The sequence below is a fragment of the Salminus brasiliensis genome, chromosome 9 (assembly GCF_030463535.1).
Source record: "Salminus brasiliensis chromosome 9, fSalBra1.hap2, whole genome shotgun sequence".
NCBI classification, from domain to species: Eukaryota; Metazoa; Chordata; class Actinopteri; order Characiformes; family Bryconidae; genus Salminus; species Salminus brasiliensis.
Genome location: NC_132886.1, coordinates 34,036,090 through 34,051,300, shown reverse-complemented (window position 1 = coordinate 34,051,300; position 15,211 = coordinate 34,036,090). Strand labels below are relative to the sequence as shown.

The 15,211-nt window shown below is 42.0% G+C and overlaps 1 non-coding gene across 1 annotated transcript; it reads left to right on the top strand.

Annotated features, from left to right (window-relative positions):
* Positions 1-292: 292 nt before the first annotated feature.
* On the top strand, positions 293-460 carry LOC140563155 (U1 spliceosomal RNA). Its single transcript, XR_011980384.1, has one exon. It is a non-coding gene; the product is annotated as a U1 spliceosomal RNA (small nuclear RNA).
* The last annotated feature ends 14,751 nt before the right edge of the window (positions 461-15,211 follow it).

The window sequence follows — 15,211 nt, the reverse complement described above, 5'->3', positions numbered from 1 at the left end:
GTACATATTTGACCATTTCATTTTTGATGTTTTTTTGGGGAAGCAGAGCTTCCTTTGCAGTCATTGACTATGCAAAACCATTCTCTGCAACACAATAAACAGTGACAAAACATAAGAACTTTGCATCACTGTTGTATAAAAGATGAACTGCCACTCAACCTAACTTTCTAATGCCACACCCAGACACATCAAGCCTAAAACAAAACAAAATACAAAATAATATAATCACCTTTGGTAATTACACTTACCAAGTGTTATCATAAACGCAGCCAAGGGGCACAGACACATACTCATACTTACATGACCGGGGTAATACCATGATCAAAAGGGTGGTTTGCCCATGGTAAGGCTCAGCCATTGCACTTGGGTTGTGCTGACCCTTGAAAATTAGGGAATTTTGACTGCACAATTTCTGGTAGTGGGGCGCTGTGTCTATTTGAATATGGGGTGTGTCCTCCATTCACTGTGTCTTTGTGCTGGCTGTGTCCTAGTGTTCAGAGTTGTACTACCATAAGATTATATTGTCAATGGTTAACTGGTAGTTAATGTTGTTGTTTAGCGCTGTCACTTTAGTTAAAGTGATTTTTTGTAATAGTCTAGGGAAAAGCTGTAAAATAACTGGTTAACTTCAGATTTTTTTTCGACACTTTATTGAAGGTGTTGGATTGTTATGATGCAAGAAAAAACACTAAAATAATGTTTTTTTTTTATCTGCAGAAACATTAATGATAATCTCAGTAAAATGTAATGAATTATGTATGGGATTTGGCTGCAACAGACCATGGGCCATAACACAGTGTCCCAGGGGAATTACTTTAGGTATACTTAGATAGACTTTAAGCTGATTTAGTAGATTTTGTTGTGAATAATGTATAAAAACACTGTATAAAAACTGTGCATATTCATACACAGCTACTTAACTAAAATTAGAATTAACTAGAATTTAGGGCATGTAGAAATGTTTAGACATCCTTTCTAATTCTAATAGTTTCTAATTTCAGTTTGTCTCACTTTGGGCCGCAAGTAATTTGAAGATATTCGAAACTCTCACTGAGGTCCTCTGTTGGTTTATGCTCACTGTATAAAAGCTGCCTTTATTCTCCACCTTCTTGGTGGTTTTATAGCCATTGACACCTCCTTCTATGCTTCTATCCTCCCACAGCTTTCCATCACCTTTTGTCGCCTTGGGATTCCCCTCTCCAGTGAAAAGACCATGGGGCCTTCAACCTCCTATCTTCTATCTCCCGGGCCCCCTTCACAATGCTATACCGAATCATTGCGCAAGTGACTATCTCCTACCTCTTTCCACTCGCTTCTCTGTCCAAATCCTTGCAACACTGTTACACTGAACAACTCCTGCCTCTTGGTGCTCAATTTGGATTGCCTTGCTTCACCACCGGACTAGCATAGCATTTTCCTATGATTGTCATCCATAACCCCCGCATGTCCAGCTCTTGGCTTACGCTGCTCCTTCTCTTAGCTTTGACGGTTGACTACGGTGGCCGCTGGTTCGCCTCTCTCCGGCCTGCACAGTTGTTCACCTCTCCTGACACTACTTCAGCACTCTGGGAGCCCTATCCTGTCATCAACACTCTTCCTTGGGGGCACAAATAGAAAAGCAATGCTTATCCACCTAGATAACTCTGCTGCCATTCATATTATCGATAAAGACCGATCTAGAACACTTTTGCTCATACCCTTCATCCATTCTTAGTTGCCATTCAGTACTACACCTTACATTCTTAGAGCCGTTTATGTCTCAGGCTGATCAAATGCTATTACTGATTCACTCCCATTTTAATATCAGAGATCCATCATATTTCAGAGATCCTTAGCACCCATGATCACCCATTACTTCAGACATTCTATTGCACTACTTACAGTCTGTTCCGGTGACTGCTCAGCTACCATCTACTCCAATCTTTAAAGTAAAATCTCAACTCAGTCCGTACAAACCCCCCCATACAGCTTATCAATCAAGGCTTCCTAGAACACCCAACCAACAGACCCACTTTTGTCACAGAAGCAGGATCCGCCATATACTGTCAGTCGTTCCACACTCACCTCACATACTCTCTAGTAGTTATCCTCCAAATCATTTCTCAGGTATTTTTTTAGAAATTGGCATAAAGTAGTTTTGACTGTGCACTTGCCCTGGTCGCTGCAGAATTGTGCATCCAAGATGCCAGTGCGCTCAGCTAGAAAAAAGCGCTCCTTCGGTGCCAACCCTTTCACTCCCACAATGCAATGTAATGCTGAAAGTACATGCATGGAGTACCTTGATGTGTCTGGCCAAAATTCTCAAACTTTGCATGTGGGATATGTGGCAAGCAAAATCATCATGTAACGCCACCTGATGAACATAGTTGTCCAAGCTCACCCACCTCAAGTTTGCAATAATATGCAAGTCGGATACGAATCCATGCTACAAAGTTTTGCTTGTCCCACCTCATGTAACAAACTACCTAATTACGTACTAGATGACAGTTCCCCTGACTGCAGTGGTAATGACTATGGAGTCAAGGAGAAAGTTTTACTGTTTTCACACCCAGGGCAGTTTGATGGCTTTTCCTCATAAAAAGAATTCCTATATCGTTTTGAGAGTTGTGCAAGAGCTAACAACTGGACAGAGAATACTATGTTCTGTCTAGTGGGTGCTGCTGGAGCAGTAATTCATAAAAACCCATGGTCTGCACAGTGGGGCTATAGACAGATAATTCAGGAGGTTGCATATGGGCCAGCATTGATGCAACTGCAGTAGCCATTGAGCGAATACGGTGTACAAGTCAGGTGAGACTTTACATGCTCTCAGAAATTACATTTATGAGAAAGTGTCCATTGTATATGCAGAAAGATCAGAAACTGAACAAGATTGTATTGCTGTGAAGGTGCTAACCAATGCGCTTGGGGATGCTGACATTATACAAAAGCTGCTAAAAGGCCACGCACCCTGGCTAAGGCTTATGAAATTGCTCACAGGTATGAGACCACAAGGTGGGCAGCCACAAGTGTCACCCAACTTAGAACCAAAACAGCTGTAGTACATGATGGCACCACATATAGAGAGCGTAATGGACGTGCCTTTTAAAACAAATCACAAAGCTTGTAGACTCTCACCACCCAAAAGTAGAGTTAAAGGTGGAAGATGGAAAAATATCAACTGGGCTGAAAATAGATTCCACAGTTGTTTAGGGATCGGACATATGAAACAGGACTGCCCATCACCCCATCTAGCTTCAAGAGTGACTAACCCAAGTGAAGGTCAGCATGCTCCAGCTTTGTTCACTGTGAAAAATGGCCCAGAAATGTGCATCTACGAATTAGGACATGACAGAAAGGTCTGTGCCCTGCTAGATAGTGGTGCTCTGAGAAATATTCTGCCTCTGCACTATTTTAGCAATATCCACCCAGATGTTAATCCCTCACTGCAGGTGTCTGCGGTGCAATTTCTACAGGGTATCAGGCCAACAAACGTTGCTGTGCATAGAGAAGTCCACCTGCCTTTCCAAATTGGTAGCCACATGGTGAGTGTCAACTTCTTGGTGGCTGATGTAACGGAAGACACTGAAATGATTCTGGGCCATCCAGTCTCAGAGCAGTCTAGAGCATATATTGATTTTGGAAATCAAAGAATCATGCTGTTCGGGGAGCAGATTCCAAAAGGCCTAGAGCACATGTAGTCAGAATAGCATGTACAGCTACATTGCAGTCAGGGTGTGAGTACAGAAAGACCAAACCTATAGACTTTGTGAAGACTACAGATCTTTGAATGAACGCACTGTTAAAGACGCCTACCCCCTACCCTGCATTTAAGACATGCTAGATACAGCCACTGCCTGATGGTTTAGTACACTAGATTTGGCTTCCGGGTATTGGCAGGTAGAACTCACCCCTAGGGCCCGTCAAACTACAGCTTTTTGCAGTAGAAAAGGATTCTTCACCTGGAATGTCATGCCTTTCGGATTATGCAATGCGCCGGCGATGTTCAAGCATTTAATGGACCGTGTTCTGACAGGCATGCAATGGGAGACCTGTCTCGTGTACTTGGACAATATAATAATTCTAGATAAAGATGTTTCAGAGTTGCTGGAACGCTGGTAATAGTCTTCCTTTGTGAAAGATTTTGCTGCGGTAGGAAGTATGCACATTTTCACCAGGAAGTATGCACGTTTTTAATGGACAGAAGAGCGTAAGAAGCACTTGAAGAGTTAAAGAAGAGGCTTAACTCTGCCCCTGTCCTAAGCTACCTCCTTGACACTGGTAACTCTGAACCGTCTGCAGACTTGATACTACTGATATCAGATCAAGGAGGATGTTGTGCTCTGATGCCGCACCCCCCAAAAAGATCCAAACGAAAGTTTGTGTTGGAGCACCCATGGAGGGAATTTCCATCAATCTGATTGCCCCAGTGAATGAGACAGAGGTATAATCGCTACATACTGGTCTTGCAAGATTATTTCACAAAATTCGTGGAGGCCTACGCTCTGCCAAATGACCAGGCTGTGACGGTGGCTGATGTACTCAGAATTGGTCTGTTGCTATGGTGCGATTAAGGCTCTAATTCTTTAAGTCTTTCAGAAAATGTGTGATCTGCTGGGAATTGAAAAGACTCAGACCACAGTCCAACGGGCAAGTTGAACATTTCAACTCCACCCTGCAAAAGATCCTCGCCATTACAGCTGAGCGTTGCCATTGGGACTGGGACATCATGATTCCATTTGCTATGATGGTTTACGGAGCAACAAAACACAGTTCCGCGGGTTTCACACCCAATATGATGCTTTTCTGGCGAGAAATAACAGAGCCTATTGATCTTGCAGTAGGTCTACCACCAGGACTGGTGGAATCAGCAACCCCCTCTCAGTAGCTCCATGAGAGACTCGAACTGGCTCACCAAATTGCCAGAGATGCGCTGGGACGTTCTGTTGAATGAGCTAAAAGGGCAGTACAACAAAAATGTTTGCAAGACACATTACCAAGTAGGTGATGCTGTGTGGCATCTCATCAATGGTACTAAGTGAATCAGAAAGTGAGGAAGTTCCTACCTTGCTATGAAGGTTTCCACTTCGTTCTTGGCCAACTTCAAAATAGCCCTAAAACAATAAAGTGTGTAGTAAAAGTAGTGCATCATGATAAATTGAAATCTTTTTACTCCCGTGAGCTGCTGGACAACAGCTGGGTTTTCAAACAAATTGAAACATGAAAACCAACAGAAATTCCACCACCAGCACCTGACACAGAACCTGACCTTGACGTATCCTACTTGTTTATACAGTGGAGGAAATAAGTATTTGACCCCCCCACTGACTTTAAAAGTTTTAATACAAAAAAAATAAATGAAATGTCTCATGACATGACAAAATGAAATTTTTTGCCAGCTTTATTTTAACAGTGACCCATAGAATATCAAAAGAAAAACTGAGAAAATTACATGAAAGGAGAAATAAAACTTTACTTGAATTTCATTGAAGCAAATAAGTATTTGACCCCCTAGTAAAACATAATTTAATACTTGGTGGCAAAACCCTTGTTGGCAAGCACAGCAGTCAGACGTTTCTTGTAGTTTTTTATAAGGTTTGCACACACACTTCAGGAGTAATTTTGGCCCACTCCTCTCTGCAGATCATCTCCAAATCTTGAAGGTTTTTAGGCGTGCATTTGGAAATGCGAAGCTTCAGCTCTCTATATAGATTTTCTATGGGATTGAGGTCAGGAGACTGGCTAGGCCATTCCATGACCTTGATATGCTTCTTATGGAGCCACTCTTTTGTTTCCTTGGCTGTATGTTTTGGGTCATTGTCATGCTTGAAGTTCCATCCTCGACCCATTTTCAGTGCCCTGGCAGAGGCAAGGAGGTTGTCACCCCGTTCATCTTTTCATCGATGCGGTGAAGTGAAAGAGCTCAATTTTGGTCTCATCTGACCACAGCACAGTCATTAATATGTTCATTGGCAAACTTGAGGTGGGCCTGGACATAAGCCTTCTTGAGCAGAGGAACCTTGCGTGCACTGCAGGATTTTAAACCATTATGTCTCAGTGTATTACCAATGTTTTTTTTGGGGGGGGGACAGAATCTCCTGCCTTCCTCTGCTAAACAAGTGTATGTGTGCTAACATGCACGCACACACACACACTCAGAGATCCAGCAATGGGACAACTGGATTCGAGTGCTTATGTAGCATTTTGCCCAGGTGTTGTTAATCGGGCTTAATTACTGGCTGGCATGACTCTGGGCCTCCCCCTGGTGGCAGGAGGAGGCCTTGCCCTGGAGCTACCCCTTTGTACCCACAGCTACATTGTGAACACCAACTTAAGGACAGTGCTTTGCCCTCAAAAAAAACAAAAACAAATGAAGTGGCACTCTCTTGAAAATGCTGAGGGATGAAGAAAAAGTAACTGTGGGTATTTGGTGTATGTGCTGGATTGGTGATATGTTATACACCATCAGGAGTGGAGGTAGTGTTATAAAATTGAGGTTCATGTACCTTTAAAAGACGTATGTGAATACACACTATTTTTGTTGTTTAGTTCTGGGCAGATGGAGCAGGTGTAAAGGGGATGCAGTGTGCCCTCGCAGTGTGCCTCGTATTAATGCTATTGATGATCTATGGCTCTCCCCTCTGTTGGCCAATGTTACGTACATGTAGAGTTTTTGAAGCTAAATAAATGAAAGACGTGCTGGGGAACACAACTTGGACTCCTGTGACTCACTCTGAAAGAAAAACAAGGTTAAATATAAGTGGGTATTTCCCTAGAGCAGTTAGCTTTAGCCCTAAGAACTTCAAACTCGAAAGTTTCACTGGTTCTCGTCTACGGCCGGGAAAGTATCCAGCAAAGAAAGGTAACACTGTGTATGTTGTATTTATCATAGCGAACAACTGTTGATTGTTTGAATTCAACTGCAACAGTTCAAAACATTGTTTTAAAACCCTTCTTTCATTTCTTATTCAGAAATTCTGGCTTCCAGATCTAAATTGCTATAAACCCTTTTACAAACACGGTACAATCAAATACCATGATATAACATTTGTGAGAACATTGTGGCAAATAAGTAGCTTTATCTAGGTTAGCATTAGCTAGGTTGTATGTTAGCAAACTGTTGCTATAATAACTGGTATTGAGCAAACCAGTTGTGATTATCACAAACACTGACAAAACATACCGACCAATTTCTGTGAACGATAAAATGTTAAAATTATATCCAATGTGAATGTTACCCCCATATCAGGCAGAAATAGAGAAATATCCACATCCCTTTTTATGTCTTTCAACGTTTAGAGGTCCCTCCATCCAAATGCCCAAAGGCCTGATCTATGAACTTCATGTTTAGCTTTTGTTTGACAGATTTTCTTTATTGGCTGTTTGTCAGCCATGTCTTTTTGACAGTGCATGTAGTTCAACATCTAGCATGTGCCAGATACACAGTTACGTCAAGTCGAGTCAAATGTACTTATATAATGCTTTTTACAATGATTGTTGTCACAAAGCAGCTTTACATAATAAGCAATTAGTAAAAGACAGAAAAAAAGAAATAACATAAGAAGACATGAAAGATCCATACCCTCCAGTGAGCAAGCCAATGGCGACAGGGGCAAGAAAAAACTCCCTCAGAGCTGAAGGAAGAAACCTTACAAGGGGGACCCATCCTCCTCTGGTCAGAACTATTTATAAATCATTGATAAAAGTTCCAAAACCATTTGTACTGTTGAACTGTTCTGATCATAATCATAATATAATAATCATGGTGTAGTATAACTTAATATAGTCATAGCAGGGATAGTCAGAATAATGAAAGTAATGAAAATTAATAGTGATAATATTAATAGTGGCAGATAGTTAAGAGTCCATTTAGGTTTTAATATGGTCAAATTTTGTAGTCAATACGGAATTTAACTGGGAACCAATGAAGTGCTGATAGAACTGGACTGACATGGTCAAATTTTTAGTAAGGTCCCTGGCTGCAGCATTTTTAACTAATTTTTTTTTAAGTTTATTGAGGTTTCTGCTCCAACACCCTGACAAAAGTGCATTACAGTAATCTAGCCTTGAGGTAATAAAAGTGTGTACTAGCTTTTCTGCAACCTGTAGTGATAAGGAGTATCTTAGTTTGGCAATGTTCCTAAGCTTCATAAAGGCTGTCCTACTAATATTAGGAATATGTTGCTCAAATGATAGATCTGAATCGAATATGATGCCAAGATTTTTGGCTGCTAGACCAGGAATAATAGAAGCACCAGCCAAGTCGAACATCAAGATTTTATTTCTAGTGTCTTTTGGACCTAAAAAGAGAACCTCAGTTTTGTCATTGTTAAGAAGAAGGAAGTTATGTGACATCCAGAGATTTTTTATCTTTTACACAGTCCTCCATTTTCTTTCTGAATTTATCGTCAGGTTTGGCTGATATATAGAGCTATGTGTCATCTGCATAACAGTGGAAAATTAACGTCATGTCTGCTTATAACTGAGCCCAGTGGTAACATGTACAATGTAAATAATAGTGGTCCTAGAATAGGGCCTTGTGAAACTCCATATCTTACTTTTGTGTAATTTGAATATAAATCTTTTAGCCTTACAAACTGATAGCGTTCAGTTAGATATGATTTGAACCACGATAGGGCTGTTCCTGTGATTTAAAAAAACTCTTACTCTAATCTTTCTAGTAGAATAGTATGATCTATAGTATCAAAAGCTGCACTGTAAAATATGTTTTTCTAGTTCTGGCTGAGGAAGTGGGTAGAAGGCATCCAGCCTTTGTTCTACAACTAAGTTATGTTCTAAAGCAGCTACACCAGGTGACGGCCATGTTTGATTTAATAAGTGTGGTATAGTGAAATGTACTTTCCTTCCATGTGGTGGCGCTGTTGTGACTAATGTTCCACACATTGTTCATGTACAAGCTCTGAGGAAGATAGAGACCTGCAGTACTAAAGTAAAGGCTTGTTGTTAAGAGTTCCTGCCTGAGTCTGCTTTATTTTCAGCTGAATATACAACAATAAGGAAGGTTGGATTTGTTATATTGTATTGAATATTATGTTGAATATTTTCTCCATTGGAATCTGGAGTATCTGCCTGAAAAGTAATGAAGGATTCATTTTGTTTTTCTCAAACAGCGAACGCAAAATACGCTGAGCAAGCTTTAATAAGTGTCTTTCTATTGACTAAGGCTGTCCTTCCACGCAGAGTGGAACACCTCTAGTTTGGTCGTCCGCCATTTGCGCTCTACTTTTAGCACTGTTTGTTTTAAGGTACGAGTTTGGTCACTGTACCACAGTGCAAGCCTTTTTTGTCTTGTCATTTTACTTTTAAACTGTGCTACTTTGTCTAAGGGTGATCAAAGGGTATTTTGTAGATCTTTTTTTAATTTAACTAGCTCCGTTTGGTCTGATGGTGTGTAAGCAAAGGTCGATAGGTCTAAGAAGTTTTCAGTAAATGTACAGTGGTCATTGGGGTTATTGAGCACTTTAGACAGTGGCAGGGGGACAAATGAATATTTTGCCTAAGATGTAGCTCATAGGAGATTAAATAATGGTCTGATATTACTGAGCTTTGAGGAAGACTATTTAGATTATTAATGCTGTGCATGAGCATGAATGTTCCTTGCATGAATTCCCCATGTTGCTGATTAGTTGGAATTGTGTTGTGTGGCTTTGAGCTACTTTGTTTTTGTTTTTTTTATTTACAGAACCACTGCTGAGTGCAAAAAAATGTACAAAAAGGGTAATGGATTGATATTGTATAAAGTGACACACATATTGTATACAGTTTAACAACCTTATCTGAACAGAGTTTCTAGGATTTTTTCAAATGTACTCAGTGATTACACCTAGAAAAAAATACACATTGATATAATGCTGATATTATTGATTGTGCCCATTCACAAGATGATGTTTGAGCCAAACAGCCAAAGCAGGCTGACATTATAGTATGAGAATTGAGGAAGTTGTAGGTGAATGTCAGGTCCGCGTCGCCGTGCCCGCCCGGAGGCGGTCCCGTGCCGTGGGCTGCAGGCTCTCCTGAGGACTTTTGCTTTGACATGCATGTTCATGTCTTACTTCAATTTAATCTATGTTCTTTGTTCTGTTGATACGTTTCACCTGAGGCTGTGGTATTTAAGGGGCTAGCACTAGCTGCCCATGGCCGAGAATTCAAGTCTCTAAGCTAACCTAGTGCGTTGGTGTTCAAGTTCAAGGTTCAGAAACCCTCGAGGGCGTCGGATAGGCTTCCTCTTCTAGATCATGTTAGTATTACCGTTCATGGGCGAGTCTCGGTATCAGGTCTGTTCCACATTTTGCCATTTGGGCTCTGCAGCTCTTAGCTCCTTTTTCCACGTCTTATAGTTTCCCTTGCGCCTGATGAGCGCAGCCTTAGTTTCCCGGTATTTCCCAAGGCACTGCCTGTTGGTTTCAGTTGTCATTCCTCATCCCGTTCATTCCCTCTCCTCTAGCTTAGCTCCCGGAGTCCTACCAGCCTCAGGTGTATGTTTTGTTTTGCCCACGTTGAGTTGTCACGGTTGTGTTTGTTTTTTCCTTTGTCCCTGTAATATTGCTGCATTTTCTTGTTTACCCTGCAGAATGTGTCAGAATGTGTGGGGGGGTTAGGGGTGGTACTGTCAGGTCCGTGTGCCATCCCCTGGGGGCGGTCCCGTGCCGCGGCCCGCAGGTTCTCCTGAGGACTTTTGCTTTGACGTTTATGTTCATTTCTTACTTCACGGTTTGGTTATTGTCACACGTGTTTAATCTATGTTCTTTGTTCTGTTGATACGTTTCACCTGAGGCTGTGGTATTTAGGGGGCTAGCACTAGCTGCCCATGGCCGAGAATTCAAGACTCTAAGCTAACCAGGTGCGTTGGTGTTCAAGTTCAAGGTTCGAGAACCCTCGAGGGCGTCGGATAGGCTTCCTCTATCTTCTAGATCACGTTCCGTTCATGGGCGAGCCTCGGTATCAGGTCTGTTCCCCGTTTTGCCATTTGGGCTTTTCCACGTCTCGTAGTTTCCCTTGCGCCTGACGAATGCAGCCTTAGTTTCCCCATATTTCCCCAGGCACTGCCTGTTGGTTTTAGTCATCGTTCCTCATCCCGTTCATTCCCTTTCCTCTAGCCTAGCTTCCAGAGTCCCACCAGCCTCAGGTGTGTGTTTTGTTTTGCCCACGTTGAGTTGTCACGGTTGTGTTTGGTTTTTCCTTTGTCCCTGTAATATTGCTGCGTTCTCTTGTGTTTACCCCTGTTACATAACATTCACCAGCTCCGTGGTTTCAGAGATATGGAAGTGAAAGAGGATTCCAGAAGCAACCTGTGCAGCTCTGTTGAATTCCATGTCCAAGAGGGGTAAGGCAGTGCTAGATAACAATGGTGGTAACACAAATATTGACACTATGGGCACGGTGGACATGTGGACATGTTCCCTTTGAAGTACTCAAAGGTGTGTGGACATTGATAATTGATATGGCTATATTATTTTCAGAACACAGTAAATCTAAACTGCTACAAAAGCTGAACACTACTCAATGTTAAATCCAAATTTCGTGTCTATTGTCAGGTCTGTGTCGCCATGCCTGCCCCGGGGGCGGTCCTGAGCCGCGGTCCACAGGCTTCAAGTTCAAGGACTCTTAAGTTGACATTTGCTTCATGTCTAGGTTCACAGACACTGTGTCGGTTCATGTTCATTGGTTTCAGTATTCACGTGTTTATGTTTCATTGATTGGATTCACCTGAGGCTGGGGTACTTAGGGAGCTCACGCTGACATTCTCGTTGCTGAGAATTGTACTTGCTACGCCAAGCTGTTTGGTTGGCTTTGCTGTTCCAGAGATTCTAGCTCTGTTTATGGTGTTCTCTAGAGTTTGCTCTGTAAGAGCCGATTCACGTTCAGGAGGAGTTCGCTTCTTAGTTGACAGGTTGGTCGCCTGGTTGGTCGCCGACATTGTGGAGTGGACAGTCACCTGTCGAACTGAATACTGGACTACCTCACCAACCGACCACAGTATGTGAGGGCACAGGACTGTGTCTCTGACTTGGTGGTCAGCAGCACAGGAGCCCCTCAAGGAACGGTCTTGGCACCGTTCCTCTTCACCCTGTACACTGCTGACTTCATGTACAGCTCACCGACCTTTCACCTCCAGAAGTTCTCTGATGACTCAGTGATCGTCGGCCTCATAACCAATGAGGAGGACAGCGAATACAGAGAACTGATTAAGGACTTTGTGGACTGGTGTCTGCAGAACCACCTTCAGATAAACACAGGAAAGACCAAAGAACTGGTGGTGGATTTCCGCAGGTGCAGACACCCCCCTCCATCAGTGAACATCCAGGGTATGAACATTGAGACAGTGGACTCTTATAAATACCTGGGTGTTCATCTGAACAACAAACTGGACTGGTCAGTCAACACTGCTGCACTCTTCAAGAAAGGCCAGAGCAGATTCTACCTACTGAGGAGACTGAGGTCCTTTGGAGTGCAGTGAGCACTCCTGAGGACTTTCTTCGACACAGTGGTGGCATCTGCCATCTTTTATGGAGTGGTCTGCTGGGGCAGTAGCATCTCTACGGCAGATAAGAAGAGACTGGACAAACTCATAAGGAGGGCCGGTTCTGTCCTGGGGTGCTTCTTAGACCCAGTGCAGGTGGTGGGAGACAGGAGGAAGACAGCCAAGCTGGCATCCATGCTGGAGAACAGCTCCCACCCCATGCATGAGACTCTGGCAGCACTGGGCAGCTCCTTTAGTGACAGGCTGCTTCATCCCAAGTGTGTGAAGGAGCGGTATCGCAGGTCCTTCCATCCTGCTGCCATCAGACTGCACAACCAGCACTGCTCCCAGCGGACCACATACACACACACTTAAACTACACACACATGTTCAGGGAACAGAGATCCCTCAATGCAAAAATACTATGTAAAATACCCCTCCCCCCCATGTGCAATTAAGAGTCATTTGCTGTAAATAATATTGTTATTGCTTTTTTAATTCTTATTTATATTGTGTATACAGTGTAAATTATTTATCTACATTTTTGTAACTGAGTGTCTTGATATCCCTTTCTGCTGTGACACTGAGAATTTCCCCACTGTGGGACTAATAAAGGATTATCTTATCACAGTTTTGTTTCACTGGCCCTGCCGGTGACGTTTGGGTCTATCATTAGCATCATAAGGAAGGTATATAAGGCACTAGCAGAGCCAGGCTGTTTAGACTGCTTTGGGGAAGTGATGGCTTTCTCAGGCTGACGCATTATAACAAAACTCTGTCAGACTGTATTGCAAATGTTGGGTATTTGTATGTTGAAAGACACACCCAGTTAGCAAGAAGCCAACAGGAAAGTTGTGAGTTTTACTTTGAAGTTGTATTACACAAACTCACAGTACATTATAGACCCAGTAGAGCTGACTCAGCTACTGGACTGATTGAGAAACACCAATTAAATAAACATAAGAAATAAGGGGCAGTGGTGGCTCAGCAGTTAGAGCTCCGGCCTAATCTCAAAAGGTGTTTCTACCCAATGAAATTAAATTTGTTGTGAATAAAAATTGATTTGTTTCACATATTACTCAAATGTGTTGAGTTACATGAAAGTTGTGTGTTGTGTTATCATTTTACAGATCTTTAAGATCAGTCTTGAAATACACAAAGTAATGCTTTTGTAATATTTAGGATAATAAGTACAAATTTACTTAATCAAAATAACATTAATATAATGCTTTCATTAAATGCTTGCATGTAAAAAAAGACTGACATTTTAACAATATACATTAATATGCACATTACTAGTTCAACTGTTTTAAGTTGGGTAAGAATATGCTAACAACATACACACAAACACACTCTAGAGTGTTAACTAGCCTGGACTACCCAAGGTAGAAAAGAGTGAAAGACACGCTTAGAAAGACACTGCAGCATAAAACCCTTAGCTTATATTAACATTAACAACAGATAACAACTCCACTACAGATGACTACACACTACCGCTCAAAAGTTTAGGATCACTTGCAAATTTCCCTCTTTTACATTTTCATGCAATTCACAAACAATATTGTTCATTTCACAATTAAGTGTATCATATGATTTTTAAAGAAACAAAAGTTTATATTAAAGCCTATTTTTGCATATAGTCCTATTATCAGCAATTCTCACAAACTGGCTCTAACAAGGACAGAAAAAGGAGGAGGAGGCCCCGATGTACAACTGTGCAAGAAGAGTGTGCAGTTTGAGAGAAAGACGCCTCACAGGCTGTTGACTGACAGCTGCACTAAATGGAACCCATCAAACACCAGTGTCAGCATCAACAGTCAAGAGGCGACTTCAGGATGCTGGACTTCATGGCAGAATTACCAAGAAAAAGCCATACCTCACACTGACCAATAAAAAGAAAGAACTGTGATGGGCCAAAGAGAAAAGACATTGGACAGATGAGTCCAAGTTTGAGGTCTTTGGATTAAACAGAAGAACATTTGTGAGGCGCAGGACCAATGAAAAGATGCATGACCAATGCAATGCAAGCATGGTGGAGGCAGCATGATGGTCTGGGGATGCTTTGGAGGTGGTAAAATAGGAGATTTATAGAGAGTGGAAGGGATTTTAAAGAAAGAAGGCTACCACAAGATTTTGTAACACCATGCCATACCCTGTGGACAGCGCTTGATTGGAGCCAATTTCATCCTACAACAGGATAATGACCCCAAACACACCTCCAAATTGTGTTGGCAATATTGAAGAAATAAGGAGTCAGCCGGAATTCTGACTGTAATAAAGTGGCCAGCACAGTCTCTGGATCTGAACCCTATTGAGCTGTTGTGGGAGCTGTTGTGGGAGGAAGACTGCATCAAGCCAATCCATGTTGTGGGAGATGCTACAGGAAGCATGGGGTGACATCACATCAGATTACCTCGAAAAGTTGACAGCTAGAATGCCTAGAGTCTTCCAGGCTGTAATTGCAGCAAAAGGATGAAGGCAATATTTGAAGTACACAGTCATCATTTTCATTAAAATCAATACCATCAATAGATACACCAAATTTAACACAAACAAATTGATTGCAGTTCATTACAAGCATATAATAAACCTGTAGGCATTTTCAGGCATTACTTTAAATGCTATGAGATTCCTGTCCCTGTTTGTTTTTTGTGTTCTTTCCACATTGAGCACAGACAGTGAAAACACTACAGAAACTGACACTACAGATGTAGTGGAAGGGAGGCTGGTGGAAATGACTACACATTGATG